Source organism: Protopterus annectens, chromosome 12.part0 (assembly GCF_019279795.1).
Source record: "Protopterus annectens isolate FY-2018-M chromosome 12.part0, PAN1.0, whole genome shotgun sequence".
NCBI lineage: Eukaryota > Metazoa > Chordata > Ceratodontiformes > Protopteridae > Protopterus > Protopterus annectens.
Window position 1 is genome coordinate 1,068,931,806 of NC_056746.1, and position 14,446 is coordinate 1,068,946,251.

At 43.6% G+C, this 14,446-nt stretch overlaps 1 protein-coding gene across 1 annotated transcript in view; it reads left to right on the top strand.

Annotated features, from left to right (window-relative positions):
* OSER1 (oxidative stress responsive serine rich 1) overlaps positions 1-14,446 on the top strand; it is a 59,386-nt gene that overhangs the window by 11,371 nt on the left and 33,569 nt on the right. The gene's annotated exons all lie outside the window — the stretch shown is intronic.

Genomic DNA, 14,446 nt, shown 5'->3' on the forward strand with positions numbered 1-14,446 from the left:
TATAGTCTTAACGTGGACATTTTAATGGCTAGTCTCTTAACTAGCTTACCTACCTAGTTAACAGATTAGCTATTATAGGATCATTTATTTTATTTATTGACATTTGTTAACTGGGTTTGTCAACTGGGCTTGTCCCATTTTCAGTGGAGACCAGAGGAGAAAAGCTCCAGTAGTACATTTTAAAACAAGTACAGTTTTAAACAATATTGATATAATAGCAGTTACGATTCACATATGTTGGGTTACATGCATAAAGTTGCATTAAAAAGAAGCTAAGTAACAGTTTTACATTGATAATAGTTCAATAGGTCAACAATAAACATTTTTTTGTTTGTATAGAATTATGCAAATGCATAGACACATTGGAGAGAGGTGTAATGAGGTACTAAGTATGGTCCTTTTGAGGGTACATAAAGGGAAGGAAGACTAGGTGGGGTCATTTCAAGAGCCTTGGAGCCAACACCTTAAGTGCCTATCGTCCTTTGGGCCTCCCCTCCTCACTGGAGCCCAAGTTTTGTCTCCAGAGCCAGTGCCATCTAGACCAAAGTCCCCTGTCCTGCAGTAGCCAAGGCTCTCTTCTGGGCCTGCTTCAGTGGCTTCTGTTAGGTCTCCCAAATCCATTCCGATGCAGAGGTGGATGGTATGATGGTCAAATTTCTCAAGGCCCAAATTCAGCTGGGGATCTTGCTTGCTGTGACCCCTCTCTCTTCTCACCCCAGAATTTGGAGTTATCTGGTCCAAGCCTTCCTGGAGCTGAGATGTCTGAGCAGACAGGTACAGTTAACTCAACTCCGGTCTCCCTGTCCCAGCTGTTCAGAGCCGAATTACTCTGAGCCCTACCTTCATTGTCTGCTACAAAATTTTCAGAGCTGTCTTTTCCTCTCAGGGCTTTGGCCTTTGACAGTTTGGCTCAGACTCCTCATCTCGGATCCAGGGGCAGTTGGGGTTTGTGGACCTTCCCCATTGACAGCTTTGGCTTCAGTGGGGATGCCTCTGGTGTCCTGATTTCCCCTCTACATTCGAGGTGATGGAGAGGGTTCTCTCTGCATCCAAAAAAGCCTCCACTCTACCTGCTTTGGAATCTGACCCCTATCCAGCAGCTTTTGTGCCTGAGACATCAATTCTGTCCCTTCGGGACAGTCTGCTCAAAAGGACTTCGTCTACTTCCCATTTGCAGCCCCCAGAGTCTTCTGATATCTCCCTGGAGCACCCCACTGAGGAGGTCCTCAGAAGCAACAGTGTAAAAGGAGGCACTGTGATTCCCCTTGGAATCCCTCACAGAGGACACTGATCTCAGTGAAGGGGAAGGGTCCCCCACATTACCACACAAGGGTGTCTCCTTTGGAGAACTCATGGAAATCTTTCATAAAACTGGTGGTGGGTCTTCAAATGCCCTAACCCAGAGGAACCTGTATTTTTCTGGAAGCCTTTGAGTCAGGCCCATCTTCTTGGGTGTCAGTGTCACCTTGCTGCCACACTCCCCGGACAGACCCCCTGGCGTGGAAGGAACTGGACACAGTGGAACCTATTCCAAGATCCAGAAGCTGGCCTGGCAGAGCTTCACTGTTCGTCCCCTTAACAGAGTCTCTAGGGCTTTGAATATGTTTGGAAAGCAGGTCTATGCTTCAGCTATCTTTGCATTCCGAGAGCTAAGCTACTTGGCACACGTAACCAGGCTACAAAGAGGGACTTCATTAAGCAACTGTCTAGTTTTGTCCCAGGGTCCATGTCTGCCAAGGAACAGAAGAAAATGGCCACCCTTCAGTATCTGCAGTACATCCATGAGGTTGATCATTCCTGCTGCAGAGGGTGACTTACTGGCGAAAAGGACTGAAAGAACTTGTCTACCATTGGGATGCGCTTCTCTACCCCACAATGGACTTTTTTCCAGGAACCAGTGTGGAGGTAAGAAGTTGTCGTTCCGTAAATCGCAAGGTCCACTTCAGGATTTACAGGACCTTTCTCCAGGAGGCAGAGGGGAAAATGGTTATAACAGGGGCTGCCCTCATGGCAGAGGGGGTCCAACGAACCAAGGTTCTCTTCTTTCTCAGACCCAATCAGCGATCCTGAGGGATTGCCCAACTGCTCTACTGTGGAGGCAGTCGGGGGGATGTTTTATCTCCTCACCCAACAGTCTGAGAAGCCATCAGAAAAGATAGTAGGGTGTTGCTATTCTATATCATTTTTCAAAAAAAACTTTCACCAAGCAAAATCCTCCCTGATGATCCAGCCAGTCAATGGGGGGCAGCAGTGTTGGAGATGGCAAAAGCTGCTCTTAGAGTAATCTAAGTGTCCCCCAGACCGATTATTGGATTAGGCTTTTACTCCAGATTATTTTTGGTGCCCAAAGAGATGGGGAACCTCATCCATTTTGGATCTAACCTCTCTAAACATGTCTACTTCCAATTCAAAGTTTGAATCATGATCAGTCCATTCTGCCCTTCCTGCAGAAGGACATCCTGGATGTGCTGTATAGACCATCAGGTGCTCCAGAAGGTATATCCACTCCAGGCTGGGAGCCAGTCCTCAATTCTGAGCACTGCCCTTGGGTCTCACCACAGCTCCCGGGGCGTTTACCAAATGCATGGCAGTTGTAGAAGCTCACATGAGACTGCGGGGATTCCAGGGTTTTCCTTACTTAGATAATGGCCTCCTAACTGCTCCCACCAGGCATCTACTCCTTCAAGCCAGAGAATACCTATTCCATCTAGCCTCTACCTTGGGCATCTCTTATCAATCTAAGCCAGTCTTGTTTTCATCCAGCTGAAGTCAGACTTTGTAACAAAAGGAGATACCGTCAGCCCAGCTAGCTTGAATTTTTGTAAACATTAATATGATTTGTATAGAAGTGTGAAGAGGAGATATTGCCAGCCCAGCTTGTGAATGTCAACATGCTCATGTACGATGCTTGTTACAGATGTATTGGAACTGTCATGTTGTACAGATGTGTGCTGAAGAGAGAACTGAGCAGAAATGTAAAACATATTATTGTAACTGTTTAGATATGCATAAATTTCACCAAAACGAACTGTTAAATAACGCAGAGGAACAAGAATAAGGCTGACTCTGTAAAATGTTATTTATTAGCACTTTCGTCCACCAAGCAGTCTTAGTTTAGATATGCATATTTTAACAGGGAGACTGAAAACACAGGGGATTAACTTGAAAAACGTCAGAATAGTGGAGTTGCTACTTTATGGCTGGGCCGTATGCAACAGGAAACCGTTTAGAACTAGAAGTTTTTTGTATTGTCTTTAAATGTGGAGGAATGTAAATTATTTTACGATTTCCACTATTTGCCAAAAGGTCTGAGGTCTGTGTATTTTCACAGGTGATTGCTAAATGCTACCAGCTGCAGTGGGGGTTTTCACCTGAGATAGTCGGGTGACAAGAAGTGATGTCCTTATGCTGCAAGTATTCCATCAGCAATATTTGAGATGGAACTCGGAGAGACTGAGCATTTTGCAATATGTCTTTAACCTGACAAGAACATCAACTCGCCACATCTGCTTGTTGCTCTGTAAGTTAACTAGGTACAATAATTTCTCTAGATAGTCAGGAATAAGTTTTCTTTATTTGAGACTGTCCTGCAGATGTTGAACTCTGGTGTAACTGGGATTATTTACAGAGTATCTTGTATTTTTGTTATATATATATATATTCATATATATTGTCTATTTGAGACTTATTTAAGTTCTAAGAGTACTTGCATATTTATTTGGTGACAGTGTAAACCACTCCTAATGTGCTTGTCCTTTGGGTCCATGACAGCGACTGTCACTCTGCTGAATCTTGGCCATACAATGGTCTCTCCTTTCTGATTGGGTAGTGGTCTCACAAGCTTGCAGTCTCATCTGCTGGATTCAATCCGATGCATCCTTACTCGGGTGTGGGGGGTGTTATCTGAGGTTGTGGTAATGGGCAACTTTTCTTCCGGCTGTGTGTGTGTTTTGTTTGTTTTTTTTTTTTTTTTTTTTTTTCCCCATGGCAACTGGCATTTGGGGGAAGTTTAACATCCTTGTGGACAGGCTCAGCAGGACCATTCCGATGCCTCATGGGTGGCCTCTCAATCCTGCTTTGGCAAATTATGATTTTCCATAAATGTGGTAAACCTTGATACAACCTGTTCGCATCTCCTTCCAACACCAGGTTTTTTGCCCTGCTCATCCTCAGGCAGTCACTGAGAGATTCTGTAGTCCAGGTCTACTTTATGCCTTTCCTCCCTTTCCGCTCATTCCCAAATTTCTACAGAAAGCTGAGGTTGAAGTGCCAGATCATCCTCATTGCTCCATTTTGGCCCAGTCAGATGTGGTTCCCCTTACTTTGGTCTCACCTAGTTTGTCCACCTTGGACTCTGGGTGCCATTCCAGACATGTTGTCTCACCCCTTGGGGCACTTCCACACAGTCCTTCCGAACCTGAAACTAACCACTTGGTTTCTCCACTTCCAGTGATGGGCTGGAACACCCAGGCTTTCTTCCCCAGTCAGAAGAATTTTGCTTGCAGCACACAATCTACTAGAAAGCTATACAACAGTAATTGGAAGAGGCTCTCTATCTGGGCTCATCAGAGCAATTTAGACCCTTTTTCTGCTCCAGTTTCAGCTGTGTTGGACTTCTTGGCATATCCTTTAGTAAAGGGGCATGTTTTGTGCTCTCTTTTTTTGTGCAAGGCCTTTTTGAAAGTTAATTTCTCCTGCATCCTCCTGTTAATGATCTTGCTGTCCCCTGGGACCTCACCTTGGTTTTACAGGCTTTAGTTTCACCCCCCCCCCCTTTTCTACCTTCAGCTAAGGTAGGCTGTTTCTGACTTAAACTATTTTCTTGGTAGCTATTACTTCATCCAAGAGAGTGCTCCTCAGTTGCAGGCTTTGTCTTGCAAGCGTCTGTCTCATCTTTCACAAGGACAGTTACTTTGCTTACTAATCTATCCTTTTTGCCCAAGATCACTTCTCTGGTTAATATAACCAAGTCCTCAATCTTCCTGTTTTCTTCCCAAATTTTCAAAATGAGGGAGAGTACCTGCTTAATACATTGGATGTTTATAGGTAGGTACTAGGCTATCGGCCCTAGGGCCCATGCAAGCCTAGCCAAAAAATGTACCCTGGCTTTCGCCACCCAAGAAAATTATTTTCCTGTGCCCCTGTTGAGCAGAGCCACAGAAGTGATCCCCGGGGTGACTTTCCCATCCAATCCTCAAGATTTTTCTCGAGTGCTAATGAGGAGCTCTGTTTGACATAGGTAGTCTGTTTCAGAGTATGGGAAGTCTCTGGGACAGGAATCTATCCCTCCAGCATGTTGGTCCCTAGAGCGTGTAGCTAGGAGGGATTGGGATTTCTTTAAGTGGAGCATGTCCAACAGTTCTGGGTTTGACATAGCTTTGTACGTTAGGCAGAGATCGCCCTGAGTAGGCGATATGCGATAGGGTAAAGCTGCAGTTTTGAGACTGTCTGCAAAGGGCATTTGTTTGAGGCCAGTAATCCTCTTTTGTGAGGTATTTCTGTGGTCTTTCCAGTTGTTGTAGAGGTCTTGTGAGGTACATACCAAAAGGGGCGTTGTTCTCTGAGTCTGAGTGATGAGTAGAGGGGAACAATGACCTTCTGGATGAGAATCCTTTTGTGATGAGATGAGCCACATAGAAGGATTTCCTGACCACTGTGGCGATGTGATTATCAAAGGAGAGACTACTATCCACCCGTGTCCCAAGGTCTCATCACATTTTCGGCATTAAGTAGACTACCAGCTATGTGGTAGTTCATGGGTACAGAGTTTTTACCAAAGGGGATGACAATACACTTTTTGGCATTGAGCATCAGGCCATGGCTTTGACACCAGGTATCTGTCAGGCCATGGCTTTGACACCAGGTATCTGTCTCGGTGAGGCCCTTTTGTAGTTTGTCCACATCATTAGGAGTTTCGATTATGGCTCCTAGTTTGCAGTCATCTGCAAACTTTGTTAGCCAAAGACCTTCTGTGTTGGCCTGCACTTCAGAGAAGTAGATACCAAACAGGAGAGGACCCAGGACTGAACCCTGTGGTACTCACCTGTCACTGGTCTGATGTCGGATTTGGAATCCACTACTTTCACAGTGTGGGTTCTGTCCGTGAGCCAGTTGGCAACCCATCTTGTGACAGGGATTTATACCTAGTTTAGTGAGCTTATCTGTAATTCCAGAGTGGGGGATGATAAAGCCTTGGCGAGATCTAGATAAGCTGTGTGAACCATTTTACCCTCATCTATGGCTTTGGTGACTGCTTCAAAGAAGTCGGTCAGGTTTAGGAGACATGATCTGCCTTTTACAAATCCAAACTGGGTAGAGTTTGGAGATTACCAATGTCTGAGTTCCATGATATGTTCCATGGCCTTGCAGACCAGGCTAGTCAGGCTAATGGGGCGGTAGTTCCCGGGGTCCGTCGTGGCTCCCCCTTTGTGGAGTGGGATAACCATCGCAGTGTGCCATTCAGTGGGTACAAAGCCTAAGGTGAGGCTATGATTGAACATGGTACTTGGGTAGGGTGCCAGTTCATTCTGTAGTTCGTGTAGAATGCAGCCTGAGATATTGTTAGGTCCCATGGATGCTGTGTTCTTGACTTTGAGTGTGTGTTTTTTACCTGTGCAGCCGGGATTATAGGAACTTTGCGTTCTTCCGGTATAGAGATGGGCAAAGTTAGCACTGAACCTATCTGCTAGGATGTTGGCAATATCAGTTGGTTCTGTATATTTAGTGCCATTGTGCTGTAACTCAGAGCGGATCTGAGTGTTCCCATTTAGATTCTTGACGACATAGCTATAGAATGCTTTGTGGTTGTCTTTAGAGTCAGTGGCAATTTTGTTTTCGTAACTAGCTTTTGGAGGATTTTATGAGGGATCTCAGCTTCTTACTGAGGTTGACCAGGGAGTTCCTCAAGTCATGGGATTTTACTTTTTTTTTTTTTTTTTTTTTTTTTGCAACAGTTTCTTTCTTCTGTTGTCGAGTTTGTTTATGGCAGAGGACCACCAGATTGGCTTCCATTTTTGGAGGATAACATCTTGGTTCTATTAGGGATAGCATAATCCATGCACTAGTGTAAGTGTTTATAAAGTGCGTTTTGTAGGATTCGGCAGTCATACCTCGTCAGTCTGCATGGGTGTCATGAAGTTTGCCACTTCTGTCTTGTGTGAAGTTGGCTTTGGAGAAGTCTTTTACGATGGTTTCCCTAATTGGGGGTGGGATGTGGATGTCTAGGCTGATTAGCTTGTGGTCTGATCTGACCAATGAGGAATTGACCTCTGGTGTGGAACACCAGTTTCCCATGTTGGTAGTGACCAGGTCTATGATATTGCTGCCCCTGGTGGGGGTGTGAATAAGTTGATCCAAGGCGTTGGAATTTATGAATTCTAGAAAACGTTGAGCAAAAGAGTTGGTACAGGAGTAGTTTTCCCAGTTAATGGTGGGGTAGTTGAAATTGCCCATTATCAGGGTGTTGGGTTGTACCCTAATACTTTCCAGTGTATCAAGAAATGAGGAGTGTGAATCCTGGGGCATGGTGGGGGGGGTCTGTAGCAAGTTACAATTTGGTTTGCAGTCTTGCCCAGAGTTAGTTGCACTTGGATAATCTTGGATGCATTATACTGTGCAACTAGCCTGGTGGTGTCCATATCCTTAATGAATATGGACACTCCTCTGCCTTTATTGCTTCTTTCTGGGTTAGGTGGCCGAAAGGTGTGGTATGAATTGAAGCCTGGTAATGCAGGGGTGCTCTGGAGCTTTGAACCAGTTCTCTGTCACTGCACAGATGTCAATGTTCTCCATTTTAAGGAGTGCCTCGAGTGAGTGCATTTAGAGGTTTAGACTTCCAGCATTGAGTAGCATTACCTTCAGGTTTTGCTTGCTTGTACCTGTTAACAGTGGTGAATTTGTCATTTGAACCTTGCCTAAAAAAGGCACTATAGGGGTGGCAAGAGCCTTGGCCAGTATCCGGAATCCTAAGGGTGACAGGTGCAGGCCGTCTCTGGCAAAGCATCGTGGACTGTCCATGTCTTCCCAGGCAGACAAATACTGGGTCCCTTAGAATGACACCAGAAGCTTGGCCAATTGTTGAAGTCCATCATTGTCCTTGTACTGTGGTATCATTCTGGATGATGGCAGGATGCTACTGCGGGTTAGGGTCATACCTGCCTGGGATACAAGATCAGAGAGCTCCTCCATGTCTCTTCGTGTAGTCCAGCAGGTTTTTATTGAGAGCCTCCGCAAATGTAGGTGTGTGTTTTGTGTGTGTGTGTTCTGGTGGTGTAGGTTTTGAGGGACACTGCGAGTGTGGTGCTGTGCAAGTGTTTACCTTCTCCTCTTGACTGTCTAGTCCAGTCTTTGGTGACGAGAGCTTTGCTTCCAGTTTGGCTATATAAGTGCATCTCTCACAGGTTGTAGTGTCGGGTGGTAGGAGGAGAGGGTTGTCTGTGTACATGAGGCAATTGCTGCATTGCATAGACAACTAGGTTTCTCTTTAGATAGAACCAACTCTTCATGTCCTTTTCCAAGTCTATATTGACTTAACCAATATCCAAGGTTACTCTATACCTAGCTCATTTGATAACTGTCAAACTTGCTTATTCCTCAAATGTGGCCAGATAAGGACATGCCCTTGAAGGTCCATTCTTCTACTTCAGCCTTCTGGTTGAATGTGCAGCTGCTACTTCATCAAATCCTCTTACTTTCCCATTACAAACTGGACATTCTTTCTAGGAGCAAGGCATCCTTTGATTCTGCTGTGCTCCGGAATATCCTTCTTTTGAGGGCCTCCCAAGTTCTTTAAGCTACTGAAAGTGCAAATGAAGGCAACCTCTGCTAAAGAAGTTCCGTTACTTAGCATAACGTTCTGTCTGTGGTTGTTGCTTCTAATTTGCTCCTCAACCTTCCCTTCCTCCATCTCCCTGCCTTCATGGACTTAACAAAAACATTTTTATTTTTTATTTTTTTATTTTTGGGTGGGAGGACAGATACTTCAGGAGCTCAAAGAAGAAGCATCGCCACTGGGCTGATTCCTTTCTACGTTACTTCTTCCTCCTTTCCTTTGAGTTTGCTGCAGCATATTACATCACATTAATCTGAGGGATTTGCCGAAGAAGAGTATCATGAGCAGGAATGTTGGAGCCTTTAGCTTTGGTATGCAGCAGAGTTGCATCCGGTAATAGGCTGATGAGAAATGAGGCAGTAGCACAGATGTAACATTATGGCAACTTTTTTTGTCAATACTACAGTATTCGAATCCTGGCTTAAGAGCAGATGGCCACAGCTGTTAAACGCGTGCACTAAGGTTAAATGGTCAGACATGAATTTTGCACTGGTAGGAAACTATTGGTTCAAGCTCCTTAAAGAAGAAGAAATTTTATTGAAAATCGGAAATAACTCAAACTGCTTACAAAGAATGTCAGGAGTATCAAAAAGGCTAACAATAGACTTGGTCCTGTGGGTACAGTTCTTTGCATTTTTTAAATGACTACTTCATCTGTAGTTTCATTGGACATTGTAGTTGTGAAAATTTTCAATTACGAAAGTGTCTTAGTGTCCACTAATTACAGAGGATATTGTGAAATCTAAATATGGTTAAAACATTGGTGCTGGCCCATACTATGTACCAGGTTGTCATTCTTTCTAGCCAATTAACAAGTGTTACACTCGTATGTTGCTGACCAGTACTGTTTCTAATTAAGAGGCTGGCAGATGTTGTACCTGTACGCAAGTGGATCCTGTTGAATGATAAGTCTGACATCAGTTATGGTCAAGTACTTGGATGTTCATTGCTTTAGAAACTGTAGGTGTGTGTGTGTGTGTCTGGGGGGGGCACTTTTTTTTTTTTTTTTTTTCTTTTTTCTCCTGTTAACTCTGTCAAAATATGCTTATGGCCTAGCATTGGAGTATTTTCAACACATTATTGTCAGGTTATTTAGCTTTCTGTTCATGTCTGACTACTTCAGTGGTTAAGTGGGTCAATACACAACAGCACTCCTACATGGATTGATATTATGGTTATCTATACTGATGCCGCAGAGGCTTTAAAGCATCAGGTATGTTGATATATTTTAATCGCTGCATCGCATGTTAACAATCGGGTGTCCACTAAAGACTGGATGAATGTCATGTTATCCCTAAGATGGCATCACCTTAGACTAAATTTGTTTGTGCCTTGATTTTTAATAAACCTAAAGCAGTAACAGGAAAATGCTTTGCAGCCCTTAAATCCCCAAGTACCACAAAGCAGAGGGAAACTTCTATTAAAACATTTAATAGCTTAGTATTTGCTGCACACCAACTCTGCGGGGTATGTTCTTGACATTTACCGAAGAGTAATTCACTAAAATATAATTTGCATAACTGCCCTCGAATAGGTGGTGGGTTTTCTGTCCATCTGGAAACAAAATAGATGGTAGCTAGTGAAAAGTCTATTATCTGACACAGACCCATTGAAATAGAAGGCTGTCAAGTACCTGGCCTGACCTTATTCTTTTTCCAGCATAATTTCCTACTAAGTAGTATGCCTTCTCTGGCATAGTGCGCATATGTACATCTTGACAAAAAATGTCTCTGTTTTGAAATGGAGCATCAACCTTTGAACTTCAGCTTGCTGTCAACCCACATGAACACTAAATGTGTGTTTTTGAAGGAGTAAAAGTAATCGCAACACATGCACCATCATCCCTAGCTGCCTAACATAGCTGATTTTTTTACGTTTGTCAATAGCAGCAGAATGATTAGAATTGCTGTCTCACAGCAAAGGTCCTCCATTTCAGTTCTGTGCTGGGGTGTTTTCTTTGCAGTGTGTGCATGCTCTCCTAATGTCTGCATGACTTTTTTCTCCTCTAGGTATGTGATCTGTAAAAAGAAACCATGCGTGCTGGCTTGTGAGTTTTGTGGAGGCATCACATGCTACGATGCTTCCTCTTGGTGCTGTAGTTGTGACTTGTATTCCATTTTTATTCTAGTATTCCATTTTTATTCTAGTAGCTGGGAGTATGTCTTTAATTGGCAAAAAGAACTGCCCACTTGGTGCCGTTCTTTGTTGTAGATGTCAAAAGTGACTAGTTCTAAAATTCTGAAAAACTGGCTACGCCAGCGTGAACATTTTAACGTTTGTACATGTCATTAAGTGTACTTGTCTCACTTATACAATTAAGTGACATTTTGGCAGTAGTACAGTAAGAAAATTGTACGAATGATGTGGTGTTTGGTCTTGTGGAATCCACTTTAGAAACTTGACTTTAACACTGTGTTTTGCTACATCTTACTGCATGAAAGCAAGATGCCTGTATATATGGTAACATTTGAGGGTGTTGAGCTTTCCAGTAGCAGTCCCCACTTCTGTATCTTGTGCATCCTTTCTTTGAAAAAAAGAAAGCGAGTACAGTTGGTAGCTTTGACTATAACGGGTCATATCCTACCAAGGATGATATGGCTGGCCAGCTTCTGCATTTCGGGGCACAATCCATGTGCCCAGTCAGCTCAGCTTGAACTGTTTGGCAAAGTACAAGTTAGGGAGCTGAGCCCTGAATGGAAACTGCTAGGAGCAACAAAAAAAAAAGAAAAAAGGTGTGGTAGGGAGGGAGTCCTTAGCCTAACAGCAGATTCATAGGTTCATAGATTAGTACTAAGCTAACTGCCCTTGCGAGCCTTTTTAAGCCTAGCCAATTATCCCTTGTGAGACTCAAACCCTGCACCTTGTGTTTATAAGACAAACACCTTAACCATTAGGCCACCCTCCCAACCCCTTGAATGATGACTGCTGCAGTTATGTACTTATTGATAGCTACTGCGGTGGTGCTGCGGTAGTGTTGTCGCCAGACAGATGTTGTCCCGTTCGATTTTCAGCTAGAGCGTCTTCTATCTGGAGACGTGCGTGAATGGGCATACCTTCGTTGAAGGTTGTGCATCAGGGCTGGCAACTCTGCACGTAAAATCTACTGCTAATCATTAGCGTACCAGAGTTCCACTGTGGCAACCCCTAACCGGGAAAAGCCAAAAGACAAGTCGCCATAGCTGACTACATGTGAGAGGTGGAAAAAGGGTCCAGAAGCCCTAGAGAATGGTACGCGCAAAGCCTGATCTAGACATGGAGATAGAATCAAGCTTGTAGTGCTTTGTAAAAAGTATGTGTCGAGGACCAAGTAGTAGCTTCTGGAAAAGGTTGGATTCTAGAAAGCTATAGATGAATCTAAGGCCTTGGTAGAGAGGGTCTTGACCCTGCCTAGGATAATGTTATGGTGTGTGTAACAAAAGGTAATAGCCTTCGACAACCATTTGGAAATGGTCTGTTTTGACGCTGGTTGTCCAGGCTTCATTTCACAAGAAATGAACAGTTGATCTGAAAGGATAGTACCATAGTTATCTGTAGACATCTAATGTATGGAGTAATTTTTACTTTCAGAAACCTAAGCTAAGCTGGCTGTCTCCCACTTCGGATACCACTCGGCATAAAAGTTGGATTAGTTCTCAAGAAACCCTGTCCCTGTGTAAAACGAGAAGGTTGGCTCACCATAAGAGCTTGCAACTCTGCCCTTTTTACAGAGGTCAGAGCAATCAGTAAAACTGTGTTCCATGTTACGAACTTCATGTCAGCCAAGTTAGCTGGCTCAAATGGAGCAAATGTTAGGTTCTCTGGCCCCTGGTATTCTTGGAGACCTTGTGTAAAACTCCATTCCAGAACATTTTGACACAAGACTGCATTGAAAGAGTAGGATCCATAGGCATACATGCTGAAATCGCTGATAAATGAATAAGGCCACAGGGATAGTGCCTCACAAATATTGTAAAACCAGAGGACTAGCCCTGAATGGGTGGTTGGTTATTTTGGTACCAGCTAGAAAGTCTTTTCCATTGGCTAATGTATGGTATTCTAGTAGCATGTTTTCTTGTCTTCATTATAAAACCTGCCTCACATCAATGAAAACTGGCATCTAAAAGGGAAGACCTTTATCTTCCAGGCAGTCAATTGAAGATATGTCAGAGTGCAAATACCCCTGGTTTTGAGTAGATTAGTTTGTGAGGAAGTGTGTGGTAATTGCCCCTGGCCGTTTCAAAAAAGAAAGGAAAGCCACAGTGGCTTGAGCCGGAAGGGAGTTAGAATAATCCTGGCTGAATTCTTTCCAGAATCTTCGAGAGTTAGAATAATCCTGGCTGAATTCTTTCCAGAATCTTCGAGTATTCTGGATATTGGTGAAGAGTTGAAGGTCCTACAGGAAGATCACTGTCCAAAGAAAAGTCATCTGTCTTCAGGCCGCCTTGTATGGAGCTCTGGAACAGATTGATTAGCTGGCAACATAAGAGGAGACAGAGGCCTACTTGAATTCCCACAGATCAAATCTTGGAAAGGCGCCCACCCCCACTCGCATCTATTTTCAATTTGTGTGGGTATGCCCTGGTCCTGCTCAGCTTCTCTACCACACAGTTCATCTCTAAAATGCAAGATGCCTGTAGAACGAGATTGATAGTATCAAAGTGGCTGGTCTGTAAAGAGGGTCCTATGGTTTCCCCCTTGCTTACTGATGTACCATGTGATTGTGGTATTGTGCATAACCACTTGGTCCTGGGGACCAAAGATGCTTCATAGTTGAATGCCTTTATCATGTTTCATAATGGAGTGTCTTGATCAGGGCAAGTATCTTGAAACTGCTCCCCAAGCAAAATGTTTGACTGGTGATTGACTGCTTTGGAGCAGGAAGGGAGACCTAGATTTAGGAATAGTTGTTGTCTCTGCTTAAAGATTTTTCTGACACATCCTAGTGCTGATGCTGGGACCAGAGAGATTCCAGATATCACTATCTTTCTCATGTGGAATCTTGCCAGTGTTTTTGAGGGTCCTAGATGCCATGAGACCCAAAATCCTGAGGTATTCCTTGCAGTGACCAAAGCTGAGTGGAAAAACTTGGAAGTAGATCTAGATAACTATCTGTCCCCCTCAGAAGAAAAGCTCTTTCAAATGAGGTGTGTAGCCAACATCCCAGGAGCATAATCCTGCGTGAGGGAGTTAATTTTGAATTTTTTCTTGGAATCCCTGTTTGTATTAAAATATTTTCACCCGAGAGAGAGATTCCAGACATATTTTATTTTAAATTTGTTTACCTGGAAAGTCTGACTGGACAAGTCCTTTTTCAGGGGAGGCTTGGGGAGAGAGGCTCCACATGTGATGCGTACAATGGTATTTACAGATTTAGACAAACCATTTGCAATGCTCTACAAACTATACAGTGAATAGTCACTAAACAGTTTTATATTTTCTCTAACACTAGTCATAGTACATCAAAAACAGGTTTAATATCAAAACATCGAACACCACAAAGTAAACCGGTCAAAAATGTGGTTTTCATGTTCGATGTGCTGCATGTTAGTTAGCTGACATTGCTGAATATAATCTTTCAAATTTGGCAGTTTTCGATGTTTGTTTGGTCAGGATATACTTACCTGCTTGCTTTCCAGC